Source organism: Neovison vison, chromosome 6 (genome assembly GCF_020171115.1).
Source record: "Neovison vison isolate M4711 chromosome 6, ASM_NN_V1, whole genome shotgun sequence".
Lineage (NCBI taxonomy): Eukaryota > Metazoa > Chordata > Mammalia > Carnivora > Mustelidae > Neogale > Neogale vison.
In genome coordinates this window covers 24,579,935-24,604,180 of record NC_058096.1, presented here as the reverse complement: position 1 = coordinate 24,604,180, position 24,246 = coordinate 24,579,935, and the positions used below count along the sequence as shown (strand labels likewise).

The 24,246-nt window shown below is 33.0% G+C and overlaps 1 pseudogene; it reads right to left on the bottom strand.

Moving 5' to 3' along the window:
- Positions 1-23,937: 23,937 nt before the first annotated feature.
- Positions 23,938-24,015, bottom strand: LOC122910878 (annotated as a pseudogene).
- Positions 24,016-24,246: the final 231 nt, after the last annotated feature.

Genomic DNA, 24,246 nt, shown 5'->3' with positions numbered 1-24,246 from the left:
ACACCCAGTGCTCCATGCAAGCCGTGCCCTCTATAATACCCACCACCTGGTACCCCAACCTCCCACCCCCCCGCCACTTCAAAGGAAGATTTTTGTTCTTCAGAAGACATTTGGCAAGATCTGGAAACATTTTTAGTTGTTAGGTAGAATCCAGAGTACCCTTACTTCAGAATTTCCTGTGTGATTGGCCACACCTCTGTTGACCCTATGTGAGAGCCAAGCCTCTCTGTCTACCCACCCTACTTTCTCCTCTCCCTCAACAGGACTTGATTGCAAGATTAAACCCTAATAAACTTTCTACCAATTAATATCCATCTCAGAGCCTCCTTCCAGTGAGATCTAGCCAGCAAGAATACATAGATTCAAGCTCAATTTGTTGCTGGTCTACTTAGCAGCTGAGTGATCCTGGATATATTCTTTACCTTCTCTGAGCCTCTGGTTTGTCATGAATAAAATGAAAATAATAATGGTTTTATCACAATATTGTTAATGAGAAAAATATATTATGCAAGAGTAAGCTACTAAGTAATTGTGCTAGATTTCTATTCTCTTTTAACTGAAGTCTTTTGATTGAGAAACATGAGAAAAAAAACCCTTGAATATTTCACAGTGCTAAAGCTTTGATAAGTTTATAGTAATAATACATATTATAAATTTAGATTTAAAAACACTGTAATTCTTATGAAAATTCACAATTTTGTTTGTTTCCTTTAAATTAATAAACCAATCAATCAAATTATTTATAAAGCTCTTTAAATTTCTCTAGCAATTCCATGTTTTCAACTTTGTTTCTATGGTGACAAGCACCCATTTAGTTATTCAACCACAGAACAATGCTTTATTGTGTTTTTTAACCAAAAAATAAGTCATTTTTAAAATAGGTATTTATGGGGAGCCTGGGTGGCTCAGTCCTTAAACATCTGCCTTCAGCTCAGATTCCCTTTCCCACTCTCCTGCTTGGATTCCTCTCTCCTTGTCTCTACCTCTGTCAAATAAATAAATAAAATATTTTTAAAAGTAAAATAAAATAGATATTTACAAGCAGTAATTCAAGTAATAAATTCTCAATTCTATATGTCAATCTCTGAAGTTACTAGTTTCTAAAGGTTTTGAAATATATCTAAAACACAAAATTATATTGATTTTAAGGTTTATTTAAATCAAATGATTAGACATGAAGAAACTTAATATTTTGCCATTTGTAAGAAAAGTGGATTTCCCAAACATTGGTGGTTTACCTTATTTTATTTAACATACAAATTAAAAAAAAAGATTAAATTCATTAAAAATTTATTAAAATAAATGAATGCTAATAAAGTGAGTAAAATGTAATAAAACTTAATACAAAGTAATAAAAACTAAAAATAGTAATAAAAATGAAAAAAACATATAAAATATAAATAAATGAATCTTATTAAGAATAATTATAAATTTGGGGTGCCTGGGTAGCTCAGTGGGTTAAAGTCTCTGCTTTTGGCTCAGGACATGATCCCAGAGTCCTGGGATCTAGCCCCACATCGATCTCTCTGCTCAGCAGGGAGCCTGCTTCCCTCTCTCTCTCTCTGCCTGCCTCTCCATCTACTTGTGATTTCTCTCTGTCAAATAAATAAATAAAATCTTTTTAAAAAAAATTTGAAAATAATATACTAATAAAGATCACTATAATTTTTAATTATTTCATGTAAAATTATAAACTCATTTTAGATAAAGATACCATTGTATTGTATTAATTGTATATATTATTGTATATATTACTGATAATATCATAGCCCTTGTATAAATAAATAAAATGAAAACAAAAGTTTAATTTGGCCAAAGGTTTTCACCAAAATTATTCATTTTAATAGAATAAATAAATTTGATAGATTTTTAAATGTGTAATGAAAACAAGAATTGCTACCAGTCAGTAGTTGAAAAGTCTAGTCATGAAATACAATTTAAGAGCTGTGTTTTAAATGTGTTAATTACTAATCCTTCAAGGTTTTTATTTTGTCTTGTTTTGCTTTAGTTTTAAACACACTAGTTATATTGGCATATGTACCTTTTCACCAAAACAACTGGGTAATACTATTCTTTGGGCAGGGAGGAGATAAGGGCAGAAATGTCAGTAATGTTGACCTAGGACACTGAGTTATTTCTACTTTCTTATAAAAATAGTAACTTATTTTCAAAAGCTAGCTACAGCTGAGTACACTCATAAGGGGAAAATGTGGAATAGAACAATAGGGTATAATACTTCTCCACCACCTGGGGCAAACAGGAGCCACTTACAAAGTAACTACATTAATATTACTGTTCTGTTGTGACTTTGACCATTACCTGGAGCCTGTGTCTTAAATTATTCATAATAGAAGAGGGCCCAGGAGAATGTGCTTTGGTTAGAGGTAGCTGAATTTTGCTGTGGTACACATGATGAACTACTAAAGCCTACAGTGTTCTTCAGCACACCCTCAGGGTGAGAAAAATTTGCTAACAGACTGGCATTTCTTCCTTCTTTGAGCTTTCAAGACTCTTAGCCTTTAAATATCTACCCTTCCCTTGCTTTGCCTCTTCTTACAGCAAACTGTTTCTCTGTCATCTTTCACAGTGGAATTAAAGCTCTCTGAAGATAGGCAGAAATTCATGTTTCTTCTCTTTCATATCTCTCACAAAATCTAGCAGTGCCTTCAACCAAATGGGAACCTATCACATTGTGGAGAGCCAGATTAATTGAAATTACATATTTTGTTTGCTTTTAACCACAAATCGTCACAATATACATATAACACCATTTATTCTGTGCAGATGATACATTAGAAAATAACAATGCATAATAATGCAAGTCCTGTTATTCAAGACTTTGTTTATATAATCTTGATGATGCTAATGAAAATGTTACATTATTATGAAGACAGCTTCTCTTTTCAGGAAAAATAACTCTTTGTCACTTAGGTTATTAAATGTAATTTGAGCTGTTCTCCACATGCACTCATAATCAGTAGCAGCTTTTAACATTAGACTGTATAACAGAAAAATCACAAAAGTAAAGCTAGGACATTTTATTCAAAATATTTTTATCAGATTGTGACTCTTGGAGAAGATTTTATTTTTTGAAAAATATATTTTTTTCTAAATGCATTTATTATTTTTTGGAAACATGGAAGAGAATAAATGTATCAATTTCTTATTCAAGTTTTGCCTAAAATTTCAAGTGACTCTTTTTTTGGGGGGAGGGGGCTTCATATTATTTAAATTTAAATGAAAGAAATGTAAAGCAGTAGAATCGAATGAATATCAGCCTTTAAAATTAGAAGATGTTTGTTAGCTTATTTTCTTCTACTCAAATGACAACATATTTAGTTAAATATATATATATCACTTATACCACTTGCCATACTTAACACAGTTCATAGAGACTGTGAAGGTAAAAAAAAAAAAATGTAGTGAACAGGAAGGTGATTTACATTCTGCAAAAAAAGTTTACATACCAAGTATTTGATTATTGACATCAGATTTTTGGTTATTATGTCTTGGGAAACTAAGCAGAATTTTGTTGTCCTCTTTGTAGGAACATGGCCTATCTAGTTAACTATGAAAATCAGACAACCTGGAGCAATCTGTTCCTTTTAAAATTTTGACATTTTATGTTTGAGACTTATGGGTAATTTTGCTTTCAATTTTTGCTTAGAATTGAAAATACTGTCCTGAGCAATTTCAAAGATATTCATCTTTCTAAACAACAAAGGAAGTAAATAAGAAGATATTGACTAGCCAGAGACTGAGAATTCTTTAGAAATTGGTCCTGCAGAGTACCACTAGGAAGGAGTGAAAGACAGGCCCCCTCCTCCCAGTGCATTTACAGTTCAAAGGTGAAGACCCCAAAACTCAATAAAACGGTTATTTTTTATATGACCATAATAAGCTTCTTATTCTTGAGATAATTTCAACATTAATCATTTTCAAGACATCCAACTTCAACATAATTTAGTTTCTTCTTACAGAAATAGATGAAGGAAAAAGATGGTACGAAGATTAGCATCTCAACAGAATAACATATTCTACTTCAAAAGGTATCTGGCCATTTGTCAATAGGGAACCAAAAAGGAGATCACAGAGATAATGCTTTAGAAAACCCATTTCTAGAGCTCGAAAGGGAAAAAAGTTTTTGATTTGTATAACTCAAATACATTTTTGAACAAAAGCATCTTACTATGTTCATTTCCAGACTCAAGTAGAGAAGAATATTTTTGAACCAATTTTTCACGATGGTTATTAGCCTTTTATGTATTGTAGAACTTCCAGAATGGCAGAGAAAAGGCATCTAAAAATCCACCCCTTCATAAAAGCAATGAGAACACTGGCAAAACTTAAAACTCACCCTTTTCAGAGCACTTGGAATAAACCAAAAGCTTTCCTGCTTATGAAAGAAAAATGCCTAAATCTCTGTAAGAATACTGAATTTGGAGCATTTTAACTTGCTCTATTTGAATATTTTTTTTTTCATGGGGTACCTGGGTGGCTCAGCAGGTTGAGTTTGACTTTTGGTTTCTGTTCATTTCATGATCTCCTGAGTCTTGGAATTGAGCCCTATATTGGGATCTGAGCTTAGTGGGGAATCTGTTTAAATATTCTCTCCCTCTGTCTCTCCCTCTACTTGCTCTGTCTCTCGCTCTCTCAAATAAATAAATAAATAAATAAAATCTTAAAGATTTTTTTTTTTCCTCAATGTCTTTGTACCTTGAAAACCATAAATACACAACACTATTGTGAAAACCAACAAAATAGTAGCCACTGGAGGGGGCAAAATGAGCATGGAATTCCCTCAGGTCCTATTTCCAGAGAATTGTCACTACATGACCTATGTGACATACAGAGCCATAATCCTGAAATGTTCCATTCTTAAAGCTTGTCTTTATTTGACCCAACTTTAAGCTTGCTCAGTACAAACAAACTGTTCCTCGTGGCGTTTGTCAAAAGAAAAAAAAAAAAAAATCTGTTGCAATTGTTTAACATCATAGCTGCCTCAGTCAGTGATATCATTTAAAGCTATAAAAAAATCTAACCAAAAAACTCAGAAAGAAATCAGAGTAGTGAGAGGAACATAAGGGGCTTATAACTCAGGATATATTCCTGATGACCTAGAAAGACAGGTGCATGGATAGTACTTTGCATATGCCCAGAAAAGTTCTAATAAGACCTTAATTTCTCACCTCACCTCATTTTTTACCTATTGTTCAGGCCAATATTAGGGCTCTGAGAAAGCAGAAACTTCAGTCTATGACTCTGTTGTGAACCTCCAGAGGATTAAACACATGCCCTGATTAAACACAGAGCTCCTTAGTAAAGTGTGGGAGACTTATTGATTCAGAACCATTAAGGAAATCTTTAGCTAAGCTAACAAAATAGAGACTTTAACGCTTGCGCATGACAAAGAACACTAACTACAGGATTTTCTAGAAAAGCTACTAAAGAAATCACCAATAAGAACAGTAGAAATAAATACTGTCTGGGAGAGGGAGATGGCAGATATGCATACAAGAGTCACCACATTATATTATTTAAGTCTAGTTTTCAACAAAGAATTATGTCACCAAAACACAAGGAAGTTATGGGTTCATCAATACAAAATTAAAAAAAAAAAAAAAAAGAGGTCAATGCATACTATCCCTAAGGAAACCCAGACATACACTTAATAGACTCCAACTTTAAATTAGCTATTAAAAATTCTTCAAAACCTAAAGAATATCATGTCAAAATATAACAAAAATATCACCAAATCAGAATATCAATAAGGAGATAAAAATAATCTTTTCAAAATAGAACGAGAGCTACATGAAAATCCTGGACTTGAGAAAGTACAATAACTGAAACTAAAAATTCAAAAAAGATACTCAGCAGCAGAATTGTGTTGGCATAATTGAATATAAGTCAATTGAGATTATACAGTCCGAGGAACAAAAAGGAGAAAGAATTAAATAACATGAGCCTCACAGACTTGTGGAACAATATAAAGCATACCAACATATGCATAACACTCGCAGAAGACAGAGAGAAAGGAGCAGAAAGAATACTTAAAGAAATAGTAAAAAAAAAAAAAATCAAATTTTTAATTTTTTAAAAATTGACATATAATGTATCATACCCAGGCATACAGGTCTGTGAATCGTCAGGCTTACAGACTTCACAGCACTCACCATAGTACATACCCTCCCCAATGTCCATAACCTAACCAATCTCTCCCTACTCCCTTGCCTGGGCAACCCTCAGTTTATTCTGTGAGATTAAGAGTCTCTTATGGTTAAAACATTCCAAATTTGATGAAAAATGAATCTATTCATTCCACAATTCAACAAACTGAAAGTTAGATAAACTCAGATCCATAACTAGACACATCAGAGTTAAATTACTAAAAGCCAAGATAGAGAAATTTAAAAACAACGAGAGTTTAATACTCATCACAAAAAAAGGGATCATCAAGAAGGCTAAAAATGGATTTTCTAATCAAAAACTAGGTGCTGGGGGAATGAGGCAGTTAACGCTAAAGGAAAAAGGGATCAAGAATTCTATATACAGCAAAACAAATTCTTCAAAAATGAAGAAGAAATGGAGATACACCCAGACTATCAAAAACTAAGATAATATGTCACTAGAAGACTTGCATTATAGGAAATACTGAAGAAAATCCTTCAGGCTAAAAAGAAATGACAGTGAATAGTATCTCAAATACACATACACAAAGATCATCAGAAAGGGACATTGCATACATAAATATAAAATGGAGTATATATGTATCTTTTTGTAACTCTTTTCTTCCCTTACCTGATTGAAAAAAAAAAAAAAAACCTGCATGAGGCAATAATTGTAGAACAGTGTTGATGGGCTTATAAGACATAAGGATATATTTTTATGATTTCAATAGAACAAAAGGACGGGAATAAAATTGTATTGGAGCAAAAATTTTTATAATGTTGAAATTAAGATGATATTAATCCAAACCAGATTGTTTAAATTAAGATGTCAATTACAGGAAAGAAAAGATGTAAAGTGCATTCCAAGGAAATCACTAAACACAATTTATTAACATAGTAAATTAAAAAAAACAGTGGAACAGAGTAGAGAGCCCAGATATGAACCCTCAACCCTATGGTCAATTAATCTTCAACAAAACAGGAAAAAATATACAGTGGAAAAAAGATAGTCTCTTCAATAAATGGTGCTGGGAAAACTGGACAGCTATATGTAGAAGAATGAAACTCGACCATTCTCTTACACCGTACACAAAGATAAACTCAAAATGGATAAAAGACCTCAACGTGAGACAGGAATCCATCAGAATCCTAGAGGAGAACATAGGCAGTAATCTCTTCGATATCAGCCACAGCAACTTCTTTCAAGATACGTCTCCAAAGGCAAAAGAAACAAAAGCAAAAATAAACTTTTGGGACTTCATCAAAATCAAAAGCTTCTGCACAGCAAAGGAAACAGTCAAAAAAACAAAGAGGCAACCCATGGAATGGGAGAAGATTTTTTTTTTTTTTTAAGATTATTTATTTATTTATTTGACAGAGAAATATCTCAAGTAGGCAGAGAGGCAGGCAGAGAGAGAGAGAGGAGGAAGCAGGCTCCCTGCTGAGCAGAGAGCCCGATGCGGGACTCGATCCCAGGACCCTGAGATCATGACCCGAGCCGAAGGCAGCAGCCTAACCCACTGAGCCACCCAGGCGCCCCGGGAGAAGATATTTGCAAATGACAGTACAGATAAAAGGTTGATATCCAGGTTCTATAATGAACTCCTCAAACTCAACACACACGAAACAGGCAAACATATCAAAAAATGGGCAGAAGATATGAACAGACACTTCTCCAATCAAGACATACAAATGGCTATCAGACACATGAAAAAATGTTCATCATCATTAGACCTCAGGGAGATTCAAATTAAAACCACATTGAGATATCACCTTACACCAGTTAGAATGGCCAAAATTAACAAAACAGGAAACAACATGTGTTGGAGAGGATGTGAAGAAAGGGGGACCCTCTTCCACTGTTGGTGGGAATGCAAGTTGGTGCAGCCTCTTTGGAGAACTATGTGGAGATTCCTCAAGAAATTAAAAATAGAGCTTCCCTATGACCCTGCAATTGCACTCCTGGGTATTTACCCCAAAGATACAGATGTCGTGAAAAGAAGAGCCATCTGTACCCCAATGTTTATAGCAGCAATGGCCACGGTCGCCAAATTATGGAAAGAACCAAGATGCCCTTCAACGGACGAATGGATAAGGAAGATGTGGTCCATATACACTATGGAGTATTATGCCTCCATCAGAAAGGATGAATACCCAACTTTTGTAGCAACATGGACGGGACTGGAAGAGATTATGCTGAGTGAAATAAGTCAAGCAGAAAGAGTCAATTATCATATGGTTTCACTTATTTGTGGAGCATAACAAATAGCATGGAGGACAAGGGGTGTTAGAGAGGAGAAGGGAGTTGGGGTAAATTGGAAGGGGAGGTGAACCACGATAGACTATGGACTCTGAAAAACAATCTGAGGGGTTTGAAGTGGCGGGGGGGTGGGAGGTTGGGGTACCAGGTGGTGGGTATTATAGAGGGCACGGCTTGCATGGAGCACTGGGTGTGGTGAAAAATAATGAATACTGTTTTTCTAAAAATAAATAAATTGAAAAAAAAACAAGAAAGTTAATATAATGTGCTAGAAAATATTTAAACAAAAAAGAAAACAGTGAATGCAGAAAATGTCACAAAAAGGACATAATATATACAAAACAAATCCCAAAATAGTTGACACAAAGCCTACCTTTTCAGTAATTACAATAATCTAAATAGACTTAATGTTCTTATCAAAAGGTAGCTGGAAAAAAGGAGAATAAACTGAATCAAAATCAAGCTGCAGAGAAGAATTACGAATTATTAGAGTGGAAATTAAATCGAACATAGGAAGACAATAGAAAAAAATCAACACAATTGAAAGTTGGTTCTTTCAAAGTCCCCACAGAATTGATAAACCTTTAACAACCCAAAAAAAAAAAAAAGAGAGATTCATATTACTAAAATTCAGAGATGAAAGAGAAAACATTATCCTTTAATAGAAGCAAAGATAATTATAAGAGTAAACTATAAAAAATGCATACCAAAAAATTAGATAATCTACATTTAATGGACAAACTCCTAGAAAGGCACAAACTAACCAAAATTGGCTCAACAAGATGCAGGAAAACTGGATAGACCCATAATAAACAAGGAAATTGAATTAGTAATATAAAAACTTTTCACACACACTGAAACTCATTGTTAGTTGTTCTCAATACTTAATTCTACCAAAGATATAAAGAAGCATAAATAGCAATTCTACACAAAACTTTCCAAGAAAATTAAAAAGAGGATGGAACACTTCCCAACTTATTCTATAAAGCCATTGTTACGAGACAAAGAAATCACATGAAGAAAGTTACAGAAAACATCCTTTATGAAGTCAGATGCAAATATTTTCTATAAAATATTAATAAGACAAAACTACATCACATAAAAAGATTATGACCAAATGGGATTTACCTCAGGAATGCAAGATGAGTTTAACATCTGAAAGTCAACCAATGTACTATATACCACAAGATACAATTAATGACAAACATATGATGCTTTCGATAGATGCGTAAAAAATATTTGAAAAAAAAATCCCAACACATTCATTTAAAAACACCAACAAAACAGGAAGAGAATGGAACTCCCTAAACCTAATAAAGGCATCTATTAAAAAATTCACAACTAATAACATTCTTATACTAAAATACTGAATGTTTTCCTCTTAAGTTGAGGACCAAGACAAGCACACCTGTTCTCACTGCGTCTATTCAACATTGTCCTAGAAGGGCTATCCTGTACAATTAGATAAGAAAAAGAAATAGCATCCAGAGTAGAAAAGAAGAGATAAAATGGTCTCTATTGGTAGATGACATGATGGTGTACATACAAAATTGTAAAAAATCCCCAAAAACTACTAGAACAAGTAATGAAGGATTTCAGCAAGGTTTCAGGATGAAAATATCTGTATACACAAATCAATTGCATTTTTGCAAACAATAAAAATTCCAAATAAAATTTAAGAAAAAAATCTATTTATAATAGCATTGTAAAGAAAAAAATATTTAGGAAAAAATATCAAAAGAAGAATAAGAGTTTATATTAAGAATTTTATGACGTTGTTGTTGGCATTTACCAAACACCTAGAAAAAGGACAGGTATCCTACATTAATGATTTGGAAGACTTATTATTCTTAGGATGGCAATACTACTGAAAATGTTCCATAGATTCACTCAATCTTTGCCAAAATTCTTGCTGCCTTTAAGCAGACCTTGACAAGCTGATTCTAGATTTTGTATGGAAATTTAAGAGACCCAGAACAGACAAAACACTCTTGAGAAAAAAAAACAAATTGGAAGATCAGATACTTCTCTATTTCAAATATTGTTATAAAGCCACACTAATCAAGATACTGTCATAGTTATATAATCCTATAAATATACATCAACATCAGTGGAACATAATTGAGAATCTAGAAATAAAGCCTTACCCTATGGTCAATTGATTTTGACAATTCCAATAAAATTCAGTGGGCTAGTGTTTTCCATCATTGGTGTTTAGACATCTTGATATTTATATTTTATATCTAACGCATCATAAAGAATAATTCAAAATGGAAATAAATTTAAATATAATATTCCAATTATAAGAAACTTAGAAATAAGCATAGGAATAAATTTTGTGACATTGGGTTAGGAAATAGATGTTTTACATATGACATCAAAGCACAAAGGACAAAAGAAATAATAAATTAAACTGGAATTCCTAAAATTTTACATCTTTTATGCTTCAAAAGACATCATTAAGAAAGTGAAAACACAAACCAAAGAATGAGAGAAAATATTTGCAAATCATGTATTTGTTAAGGGATTTATATCAGATTTTACTGAAGACATTTACAACTCAACCAAGTTTAAAAAAAAAAAAGACATTTTCTTTCCACACTTAGCATATCAATTACACTTCTTCCTAACAAATGCCCTAGAGTTTACAATTTATATTTTTAACTAACCTTACATTCATCCTCAAATAACGCTATGCTGCTGTATATATAGTGTAGGTAGCTAATAATAAAGTATCTCCAATTCTTCCTTCTTGATCCTTGTTTTATTATTGCCTATCCAAATACATTGCTACTACAGAGCATTAAAATGTGATCTTTTAGATCAATTAGGAATAAAAAACACAAGGGGAGTCTGGGTGGCTCAATTGGTTAAGCGTCTGCCTTGGGCTTAGGTCAAGATCTCTGGGTCCTGGAATGGAACCCTGCATCCAGCCCTGCATTGGGCTCTCCACTCTTCAGTGAGTCTGCTTCTCCCTCTACCTCTGTGATCTCTAGCTTTCACTCTCTCTCAAATAAATAAGTAAAATCTTTTATAAAAAAAAAGAATAAAAAAATACAAAATTTTTATTTTACATTTATATATTCCTTCCCTAGTGCTCTTTCTTTCTTTATGTAGATCCAATTACCTCACTATAAAATTTTCCTTCCATTCAAGGAAATTATTTCAACACCTCTCACACAGCAGACCTCCTGCCCAGAGAACTCCCTCAGTTTCCATTTGTGACATTATTTCTCCTTCACTTTTGAAGGATAATTTTATTCAATAAAGAATTCTACATTTCATTCCATTTGCTTCATGCTTGAACGGTTTCTGCTGAGAAGTCTGGTCTAATTTTTTACCTTTGTTACTCTATAGATAAGACTTTCATACTCTGGCTTTTCTTAAGATTTCTTCTTCATTTATTGCAGTTTCAACATGATATATCTACATATAATTTTCTTTTTCTTTTATTTTTTTAAGATTTTATTTATTTATTTGACAGGCAGGGATCACAAGTAGGCAGAGATGCAGGCCTAGAGAGAGGGGGGGTAAGCAGGCTCCCCGCTGAGCAGAGAGCCCGATGCAGGGCTTGATCCCAGGACCTGGAGATCATGACCTGAGCTGAAGGCAGAGGCTTAACCCACTCAACCACCCTATATGTAGGCAACCCTCTACATACAATTTTCTTGATATTTATATTCACTGTTGTTCTCTCACTTCCTGGATCCATGGTTCAGTGTCATTAATTTTGGAAAGTCCTTGACTATTATTATTTCAAATATTTCTACTCCAGTCTTTCTTTTTTCTCCTTCTGGTATTTCAAATAAGTATATATTATACTTTAAAAAAATCTCCATCAGTTTTTAGATAATACTTTTCTTTCTTTCTTTCTTTCTTTATTATTTTTTTTTAATTTTGCTGTCACCTTAGCAAGTTTCTTCTGATTTAGCTTCAGGCTCACTGATTCTTCCTTTGACCATATCCTATCTACTAATAGATTATTAAGGGCATTTCTTATTTCTGCTACAGTTTATTGTGATTTTTCTTTGTTTGTTTCCTTTTGATTCTTCTTTAGAGTTTTCATGTATCTGATTGCATTACCCATCTGCTCTTGCATGTTGTCTTTTTCATTAGTGCCTTTTATATACTAATAATACTTATTTTAAATTCCTTGATTCTAGTTCTTCAGATTTCATATTTCTCTAGTGATCTTATTTTTGTCTCTCCTTTTGATTTGGGGCTCCCCTAAGTACTGTTTTAGGGTGTCTGTGACTTGCAGCTGTTTCAGATGTAATCTACTAGCACCCTGCTGATGTGGGGACAGATCAGGACAGAGGAAGCACTATATAATATCATGATTGCATCTCATCCTTTTAATGGGTCTATTTCCCTGAGCTGAGACTTTCACAAGTATTTCCTAACTTTTCTTCTTCCCTTAGATAAGGCAGAAAGTCTCTTAGAGGGTTTTAGAGTAGGATAAATGCCTTTCTCCATGATGGGATAAAGATGTTAAGTGTTTTCCCTGGAAAGTAGGCCTTTGATATGGAGAAGGTTCTGGGTGTATTTCAGAACTACTTGTCTTTCCTTCCCTCTGCCAGAACCACTACATCTTTCTTAGATCTTTACTGGGTGCCTAGAAAGAAATCCCATAAAATATTCACCCCCCAAGACTGCAACAGGCCCCCTCCCCCATGGTTTATTATTTTCAAACTACTCCGCAGTTTCCAGCAATTTGTTATATATCTTATATTTATTTAGGTGTTGCAACCAGTTTATGGTTCCTGCTTCTCCTGATAAGCAGACATCAGCTCTGATTCTCTGTATTGCCTGTGTTTCTATATTTTGAGATAGAAGTTTGCTTTGCAATGTTGGTTCTATGACAGGTACAAGAAACATCATTGATTTTCAGTTTGTACAACCATTTTTATTACAGGAGTGATTACTTCTAAGCTCTTTAGATATTGGAGCTGAAATTGGAAGTCCATTAATACTAATTGATAAAGTATTAGCTTTATTCTTAAAATGTGTCTGTGCCTCTGGGCACTTAATTTCTGTATTTTATGAGCCATTTCCTCTTTCTGCTATTAACTTTTTGGTGATTTGACTAAAGATCTTCAAATATAATTCTCGTCTGTATCCATTTGTTGGCATTGGCAGTATCTTTCCATTAAATTCTCATGTTATTCTTCTCCTCTTGCTAAGTGAGAATCTTCTCAGCTTACACTTGTTAGGAGGCATCCAGTTATTTCCACAACCAACCACCTATGTATCTTCTCTTCTTCACCCATTGCACAGATGCCCGTCTGTTATTTCTTTCACCCTACCTTTACCCGTTCCAGTTAGTGGACTTAATAGGGTCTCAGCTCATGGTATCATATCTTGCATATGGTACAAGTTAATGTTTAACAGTAATAAAATGAAAAAGATATATCAGTAGCTATTCATCAGACTTTATTAAAATAACTTTGTTAAAACAGGAGTATTTTGGGGTGCCTGGGTGGCTCAGTGGGTTAAGCCTCTGCCTTTGGCCCAGGTCATGATCTCAGGGTCCTGGAATCGAGCCCTGCATTGGGCTCTCTGCTCAGCAGGGAGCCTGCTTCCCCGCCCCTCCGCCTGCCTCTCTGCCTACTTGTGATCTCCCTTTCTCTCTCTGTCAAATAAATAAATAAAATCTTAAAAAAAAACACAAAAAAAAAACAGGAGTGTTTTTCAAAAATTTTGGAGGCATTCCTGGGTGGCTCAGTGGGTTAAGCCTCTGCCTTTGGCTCAGGTCATTATCTCAGGGTCCTGGAATCGAGCCCTGCATTGGGCTCTCTGCTCAGCAGGGAGCCTGCCTTCCCCTCTCTGCCAGTCTCTTTGCCTACCTGTGATCTCTCTCTCAAATAAAATTAAAAAACATTTTTTTTTGAAAATCGAAATGATGTGGAAAGTATATTTATACTTAAAAATATGTCATTAAAAGTCCATTTTTTTCTGATGCCACAATGTTACATGTTCACACTGAAAACTTTGAACCACAAGACTGAATAAAGTATAAGAGACATCTTACTCAATTATCTCAATGTTTAATTCACTCATTTTACAGATAAGAAAGTGAGCCCCAAAGAAGTAGAGTAGCACAGATTGTACGATCTACCAGTTTACAGATCAGTGCTCTTTCATTATATTACCCAGTCTCTGACACCTTCGAATAATTTGCTAGTTGTAGACAGATAAATGGAGGCTATGGATTGCTACAATTTTCAGTCAAGGCAGGCTCAACCAATAATGTTACTAGCAATATCCCCCATAGACATATTTATTACAACCATTCCCTGTTTTGTTCTACATCAGCAGGTCCATCTGGCAGTAAAGGATTGACCAGGTGTTCTGGGGAAGAGTTGGCACGCGGCTGCCTTGAATATTGTGATACTAGCAGAAGGGAGAGATTTAGAAAATGAAAGGAAATTAAATTATTCTTGGTATATATGAGCTTACAAGACATTTTTAGGTGGTAACAATTACGGAACATCTTTTGCTTTATTTGTAGATGTTTTTTGGCTTGATTTAAAAAATCAGATTGAGGTATAAATATTCAAGAGAAATAGAGTGCTGTATTCATTAATGCAGTGAATAAACAAAAGCTTAGGAAAGCAACTTTGAAAATCTGTAGTTAAATGTAAAAAGAAAATAATATATGGCATATCTCATCAAAACTATTATTCTAAAAGGTAATAATAATAAAACTTATTTCTTAATTAGTCTTGATTAGTTGGTACCTGACTCAGGTTTTTTGAATCAGATGATCAGACTGTGGTGTACAAAGGACCTTTGCCTTACTAATTGAATTTTGTGGTTGGAATTAGTTAATCCTTTCCCCAAAGTGAACAATTTCCTGTGTATTTTATCTTATCAAAGACAATGAAGGTATTAAGAGAGCAGATCTTACTCTAATACTGTAGAACTGTGATTGAATAACAAATGTAGTGCATGTCCACTGAGGCTTCAAACATCCCCCAAGAAGCTTTAACCAGACAAAAATTTTTTTGTGTGTGGATCACTGGTACACATTAATAAGAAATTTCTATTGCTGGTGCCAGCACTATATCTTGCCCTTGATTTTCATTATGTAAAGATTAATACCATGCCAAAAGTGCTTTTATCAGTCTAGAATGTTCATACGCTGTATTATAAAATATACAGCCATACTACATTTCTACAGTCTTTTAAGTCAGAAAAAAATGATTATTTTATGATTTAGTTAACTTTTATTTTATTTATATTTTATTTAATCTTTTTACCATAACATTTACCTTTTTTTTAAACTGTTTCAACTGAAAGTGTTACTTAGGGGTTTCAGAAAAACAAAAAGCAAAGCTTAAAGTCAAAATTGATGATTACACTATTTAGAAATAACATTTAAATATATCGCTCTTTTTATATACTAATATATACAGGTTTTTAAATATATTTTTATGTATTTCACATTATTTGTAAATATACATTTTATCACAGTATTGTTTACTATATATTCCCTTTAAACTTTATTGTTTTAAATATTTTATATAGTCATTATTTAAAAAATGTATAGATGAAATTAACAAGACACCCAAATTACATTTGTGTGTGTGTGTGTGTGTGTGTGTGTATTTCAAATATAAAAGAATTTAATGACTCTGGAAGAAAAAGATCGGGAGCTTACCATTACTGTTTTTTTTTTTTTTTTTTTTTTTTCTGGTAGTTTTTTGATTTTTAAGTAGGCTCCAGATTGGGCATGGAGCCCAACATCAGACTTGAACTCACAACAATGAGGCCAAGACCTAAACTAAATCAAGACTTGGACACTTAACCAACTGAGCCACACAGGCTCTCTATTTTACTGTGTTTTTTTAATATCTTCTCTACTGACCTACTAATTCTGTTGCCTATATTGTTTTTGTCAGTTATCCAGTGACATTCCCTCCAGGGTTTTTTTCTTGGCTATATGACTAAATGTATTTAATGGTCATCACCAATAAATCACTGAGTGAACAACAACCATCCTTGTTATCATGTTATGCTATCTTTTACATTATTTAATTTCGTTACCAGTGATATGTCTCCAGAAGTACTCATTTTCTATTTCCGGAGTCTGATTCTATACAATAGAATCAGCCAGTTGTTTTAATTCTTTTATGGCTATTGAGATGACTCTCAATCTTGGATTATACTTAATTTTTTTTCAGGACGTGGTGATGGCTGCTTTACTTGTCCTCTGGTGAAAAGTGTTTCTGTAGGAAATCTAAGGCAAGCCTGCTTTTACTCTTACTGGTAACTTTTTCTTACTACTCATGGAATGAGAAATTACCTTTGAAATTCAATAACATTGGTGTATTCACCATGAATCTCAATTTTTATTTTTTGGTGTCACCTTTTCTTGATATATAGTACATACTGATAGTTTTTTTTATTTCTTTGTATTATTCTATCTAATTATTCTGTGAATTCATAATCTATATAATTTAAGATTTTTTATCCTAATGTATTCCTTGTGAATAAAATATTTGTATTGTTTACTTCAGGGTCACCAAGTATTTTATGTTGCATCACTTTTGTCTTTATATAAATAATTTTATTTGCATTGATTTAGTATCTTTGACTTTTCTTCTGTGTTCACTATGACTTCTGAAGCCTTGATTCCGTAACATCAATTTAGTTTTCAACTGTATTTGTTCTTCTTCTTTCAGTTTCTAATTTATTTAATAGATCCAATATTATTCAATATTGTTCTGCATTTCAGTTTATTTACTTAATTCCATCATTTACCTCTATATAATATCCTATCTTTTAGATATTTGTTTTGTGCTTTCATTTTATTGATATAATTGAACTGAACTTTTCAATAACTTGGTGCTTCTAAGAAAGATTTTACTCCATTGTTTGCTATTTGTTTCCTAATTGCTATTGCTCTTTTACATGATACATGTATTTATATTTTGTGACAATCCTATTTTCTCATAATCATGGAGAACATAGATGGCCTTCTATAGGTTCTTTTTTTTTTTTTTTTTAATAAGCACAGGGCAAGTGGATTCTCTTTGACATACTTTCTAACATAATTGATTTTTTTAAAGATTTCATTTATTTATTTGACACAGAGAGAGAGATTACAAATAAGCAGAGAGGCAGGTAGAGAGAGAGGGGGAAGCAGGCTTCCTGCTGATCAGAGAGCCCGACATTGGGCTTGATCCCAGGACCCTGAGATCATGACCTAAGCCGAAGGCAGAGGCTTAACCCACTGAGCCACCCAGGCACCCCATAACATAATTGATATTTCCAACGGCTCAAAGATGTGTGGTTAAGAAAGGATAAAATCTTCACAAGCATAACTGGGGACTCTTCTGGGATCTCTGAGATCCCATGAGGCATCCTGGTTTTAGGGCCCCTCCAATTTTCCAGATATCTGTCTTCACTTACCCACATGAGTTTTCACTCATTTTCCCTTCTAAGCTCACTGACAGATGATGAATTTAAATGACCAATGTACAAATTTATAACTCTAAAAAAATCGGTAAAGATATTTTCAAAATTGAACTTACAGTACAACATTTGATAACTACAAAAAAAGGAGACTGATAAAGTATATTAAAAATATTAAAAATCTGTTTATTAAAGGCACCTTAATAAAAGTGAAAATTAGAAAAAGTTGTGGCATAATAACTGAGACAATATAAATTTCATAAAGGCTTCATAGAATTCACTGAGAAAAAGGTTAACAACATTAATAGAATACTCATTAGTACACTTGGGTATGTTGTTCACAGAATGGTCAATACATATAAAGAGATACACAAACTCCATGATCACAAGGGAAGTGAAAATAAAGACTACAATAAGATTTTTTATACCCATTTTATACCCACATACTCATACGCAAGTGAGAAATAAGATGCCTGAAAATTCCAAATATTGCAGCTGATACAGATCAGTGGATTCCCTCACACACTTACCATAGTACAAAACAGAGCGATCGCTTTGGATAAAAAATAGGGTATTATTATTTAAAGCTGGTGACTCATATACTCTATAAGACAGAGATACAGTAAATGTCCATATTTAAAAATTGTAGGTGCTCAGTCAGGCAATATATGTATTGTATACTGTAATTAGGTACAGCCATGTACATCATTGGTATAAGAAGGAAAATGAGTTATTAATTTGCTAGAGCTGCCATTACAAAATATCACAGACTGGGTGGGTTAAGCAACAGAAATTTTTTATTCATAGTTTTAGACATTTGAAGTCCTAGATCAAGGTGTTGGCATGATTGGTTTTTCTTTTCTTTTCTTTTCTTTTTTTTTTTTTAAAGATTTTATTTATTTATTTGACAGAGAGAGATCACAAGTAGTCAGAGGCAGGCAGAGAGAGAGAGGAGGAAGCAGGCTCCCTGCAGAGCAGAGAGCCCGATGCGGGGCTCAATCCCAGGACCCTGAGATCATGACCTGAGCCAAAGGCAGAGGCTTAATCCACTGAGCCATCCAGATGCCCCAATGACTGGTTTTTCTTGAGGAATCTCCTGGCTTACAGCTGTTCTCTTTCTTGCCATGTGCTTGCATGATCTACCAAGGCTACCTACTTTAATAATGGTAACTTTCAGAGATATAATGTTGGGTGAAAAATTCACAAAAGACGTCATGCAGTTTCTATTCTTTTTAAAGCATAAAGCAAGCAAAACAAAATATATTTTAGTATGTACATATATATGATGTAACTATAAAGAATTATAAGGGGATGATTAACAAAATATCAGCATCATAATCTCTTTAGAGGAAGGAACAAGGACTGTTCAGGAAATTACACAGGAGGCTCTTGTAATATTATTTACATTCTGTTTTATTTGATTTTTGTGATGGATTCTATTGGTTTTATAATTCTTCTTATGTAAGATATATATCCAATGTCATATCTAATTTACATATTAAGAATTTTTACCTGAATAACTGTAAACATGACATAATTTTAAACATGCAAAATAATTAATTTTGTAGTGATAAATTGTAGTATTAAGAATAAGTTTGTAGTTGGGGCGCCTGGGTGGCTCAGTGGGTTGAGCCGCTGCCTTCGGCTCAGGTCATGATCTCAGGGTCCTGGGATCGAGTCCCGCGTCGGGCTCTCTGCTCAGCGGGGAGCCTGCTTCCTCCTCTCTCTCTGCCTGCCTCTCTGCCTACTTGTGACCTCTCTCTGTCAAATAAATAAAATCTTAAAAAAAAAAAAAGAATAAATTTGTAGTAACAAATTATAGTTTATATGGTTACATTTATAAACTAAAAATTTAAAAATCAGGTTGTCATTAAGCTCACTTAGTAATATATTACATCATGGTGATTATAATTTTGACCAAGACAAAGATATTTACAAAAAATAGCATTCGACATCATCTTTGTACATGACAAGAGACTTAAAAGCTAGAATGAGGTTCCAAAGTATTAAATTCATTAAATTCTTTTAGATCACAAGCATAGTGTTTGATGATTTCAAAGACTATATGATTTTATAGACTGTCTTTGCTAAGGAAATCAGTTAACTACCAGAAAAGCTTAAAATTATTTTATGTGTGATTTAATGATTTTATGGGTAATTTGTATAGACTTATAGTTTGCATAGGTTAAAAATTTGTCACCCTTACAATTCTAAAAATTAAATAATCAGTTGTGTGTGTTGATTTAGATGAAAAAAAAAAAAAGCAATAGTGACTAAATAGTTTATCCACTTGACACAGGCATAGCTCTACTAGACTCGGGTAAAAGGACCAAAGTATCCAATAATATCTCATGTGTTTCAAATAAGAAATACATATCCAAAGGATTAATTCAAATCCTGTGTAGAAAGGATGCTGTGATAATTGTAATTTAATTACTAAGAACATTATAATAGTTTTTACCTTGAAAGACTTCTATACAGTAGTGATATGCATTTGCTAATTCTGTTATATGAAATCTTACCACATGATTAAAAAAAGTAGTCAACATGTAGAAACTGGATATAATTCATGATTTCCCAATTCTTTGTGAGGAAGCATGGAGGATAGTTCAGAAAATATTTATGGCAAAGATTTGGCTTAAGAATACTAGATACCAAACAGCAATTCTATTATACTTTTAAGAAATGTGGCCATATTTCAGGGTTATGGTGATATCCAAATTTAGAATATTGGGGGCATATTTACTAACTAATTGAGGAAAGAAGTTAATTATTTCTTAAAAATTATGTATGCATATATATCATATATTACATATGTTTACATATTTCTGTGGCTTCTAAAAAGTATCTCCATTACTGATATTTCTTGAACTTTCTGTTCAATATTTTTTTAATCAAATTTTCATCTCTTCTCTTTTTTAGACTTATTTTTACCTTACACTTTTCCATTCTCTCTTTCTCTAAAACGTTAAAAGGAAAAAAATGAGAGAGGAACAGGACTGTAGAGGCCAAATCTGTTATTTTGTTTTTTTACAAAAGGGATTGTATCTTAAAGGAAAGAGTGAAGATTTATGATAAAATGGATATTCACTTATGGAATTGGCTATGTTTTATATAAATTAGAACTTCAATTTCTTCATCTGTAAAGTAGGGTCAATAATGTTGAATTAGAGTCATTATAAGAATGGAAAAGATATATGTAACTTCCCACTGTATATTAAGCATTCAATTACTGGTAGCTATTACTGATGATAATACTTAGGCTGGTATTACTGAGGGCAGAAATAGAAATATATTATTTGATGTAGCAGTACAATTCAGAAATCTACAAGCATGATACTCAGCTTTTGGAAGCTTTTGTAATTCTGTAGAATTTATCAGAAGCAGGGATTTAAAGATTATTACACCTTCAAAAAGTAAGAAAAATACCAAGAGTTTCCTTCTAGTAAGGTCTTTCACTGAAATGCCTTGATGACCCTGAAGCAAGAAGATGGACTAAGGGGCACCTGAGTGGCTGAGTCAATTGTGTCCAACTCTTGGTTTCAGCTCAGGTCATGATCTCAGGATCATGGCATCAGGCCCCATTTCAGGTTCCACTTTCAGTAAGGAGACTTCTTAAGACTCTTTCCCTCTCCCTCTGTTCCTCCTTGTCCCTCTTGTTCTCTCTCTGAAGCTAGAGAAAGAAAGAAAGGAGAAGAAAGAAAGAAAAACTGATCTTGTTCACATGATCAAGTGTAAATCTCAGGTGCTTCTTGAACACCTAAGGCTCAACCTTCATGTGCAGTGTCTGGCAGTAGTAAAGTTGGTTGAAACAACCACAATAATTCAAACATTCTGTTTTCAGAAATTTTTTAAGAATTGAGCTTCAGAAGCCCATTTATTCATCAAGTTCAGTAAGAAGAGAGGACAACATTTAAAGAGAGGCCAAGTCTGACCTAGTAACACCAAGTCATAACTAAGTCTTTCTTTAAATGAAGATTTCTTAACACAAATCTCTGAATCTATACCTATCTGAACCTTGAATTAGTCTTAACACTGTCAAAAACAAGTGTGTAATAAACTCAGGATTATTCCAGACGAGGACAAGTCATTGTAAAAGCATAATTTATTTATAGTGTCATGTTCCAGCACTATATCTCCTAATATAGAAGGAGAGAGGAGGAGTTGCACACAGATAATCCCTGTTCACAATATTCGTATGTGTATTTATTGGAGAGTGAGGCCTGTCTCCAGAGAATAGAATTTAGTATATTATTTCCATAATATTTTAAAAAGTAAAGGTAAATTATAGAATTTTAGAGGATACAAATTGTGAGAGTATTTTTAAATTATAGAAATAGAAAATGTGTATTCAATTCATACTTATTTGTGACTCAAAACTTAAGTTTACTATGTAAACATAAAAATCACTAATAGAGACAACATACAAAATAAATGAAAATCTAGAAAATAATGTATGGTAATAAGTGAATAAACTTGGACAATGGAACAGTGACTTATTTAAACTATTTGAGTGACGGGTTTTTTTTTTCTTCTTCTAAGTTTAACGCTATGCATGAACATTGAATAAAAAGAAATGCAAAATTCCAAAGATAAAAAGAAATAGAGAACCATGCACTCAACAAATGGAATTATATATTACATACTTTTTCTTTTCTATTGTTAGTTTTACTTTTATGTTTGCTATTTTTTAAAATAGTTGCAAAATATTTGGAATTCAAGCAGGTTTCAAGAAAAATATTGCCATGACTACATGGTTGAAGCTGAAGAAATAAAACAGCATGAATGATTGAAGCCCCTTTTATTCCTCTCCAGAATAATTTTCATTCTTTCTCCCACATAGTTAAACACCAGACAGAATTTGGTATTCATTGTTTTCACATATTTCTTTGTACTTCTACTGCTTAGTATTATGTGATTATGCTATAAGTATTCCTCTGTCATATATATATATATACATATATATGTATGTATATATATTTATATTTAACATTGTGTTTGAGATTGACTCACATTGATATGTGTCATCCTAGGTCATTCATTTCGACCATTATATCACATTCTATTATGTGAATATGCTACAATTTTTCCATGCTTCTGTTAATTTTTAATCCTTTTAAAAATTATTTATTTAAAATCTTATTAAATATTCTTTAGAAAGAACATAGTAATGATTAACATTTAATAATATGGATATACCATAATATGACTAACAATTCCGATTCTTAGATATTCAGGGTAGGGTCCTCTTTCTGGTTCTCTCCAAAATTTAGAATATTGTTAATACATAACAGATGCTGAATTTTTAACAATTTTTAATAGACTGACTTTCCATTTAATTGCTCATTGTTATAATTAATGATTCAAAGAGATGAATGCATTTTCATCTGACTTCCTGATAATTTTTTATTCTATATCACAGAAATTATTGTAGATAAAAGGAATTATATGATTAGATACTTTTCTTTCCTGTTCTTATACTTTAGAGGTAGGATTTGGGGTACAGATGCAGCCCTACTAAAACACAAAAGTTTGGAAAGGAGAAGTTAGCTGCTGACCACTTGGTTACTTTGTCCTTCTGGAAGATGAGAGATAAGCAGCCTTTGGTTCAAATATGTTTGCCCACGATTTTGGAAATATGGCTTGGGATCATATTTCAGGATGAAAAATTTAAAGCTCTTTGTTACTTTTTTCAGTTGCTTATATCTTTTTTAGCAGGGAAAAATACCAAACTATGTTGACTTTCTTCTTTTTTTTTTTTTTTTGACTTTCTTCTTCTTATTCTTCTTCTTCTTTTTTATTTGCTCAATTCCAAACTTTATTATTTTATTTCATTTTATTTTTTCAGTGTTCCAAGAGTCATTGTTTATGCACCACACCCAGTGCTTCATGGGGTGGGAGGATGGGTGAGCCTGGTGATGGGTATTAATAAGGAGGGCACATATTGTATGTTGACTTTCTAAAAATAAATTGAATAATTTTGGAAATCTAATTTATAAGAATACTTTTTCACTCACAGGGCTTAATAAAACAGCTTTTTTCACTTAGGGTTGGAGCATGGGTTGTTGCAAATAAATAATATTAATTGTCCCAAATTGATTCTCTAAGAGGGGAAAAGTGTCACTTCTAGTAACAAACTGTAGAAATGATCCCTGAAAGTATAGTCTTAAAGTGTCACTTCTAAAAGAAATGCTAAAAGCTATTATTGTCCAGTGGAGCCCAACATCTTAGGAAAAGAAAGAAAGAGATTCATGGAGAAATTCCAAATAGGGATTACCAATGTGAATTTGCTTGTAACAACCTCCATCATCTCCTGTTTCCTCTTTTCTTTTCTTTTTTTTTTTTTTAAAGATTTTATTTATTTATTTGACAGAGAGAAATCACAAGTAGATGGAGAGG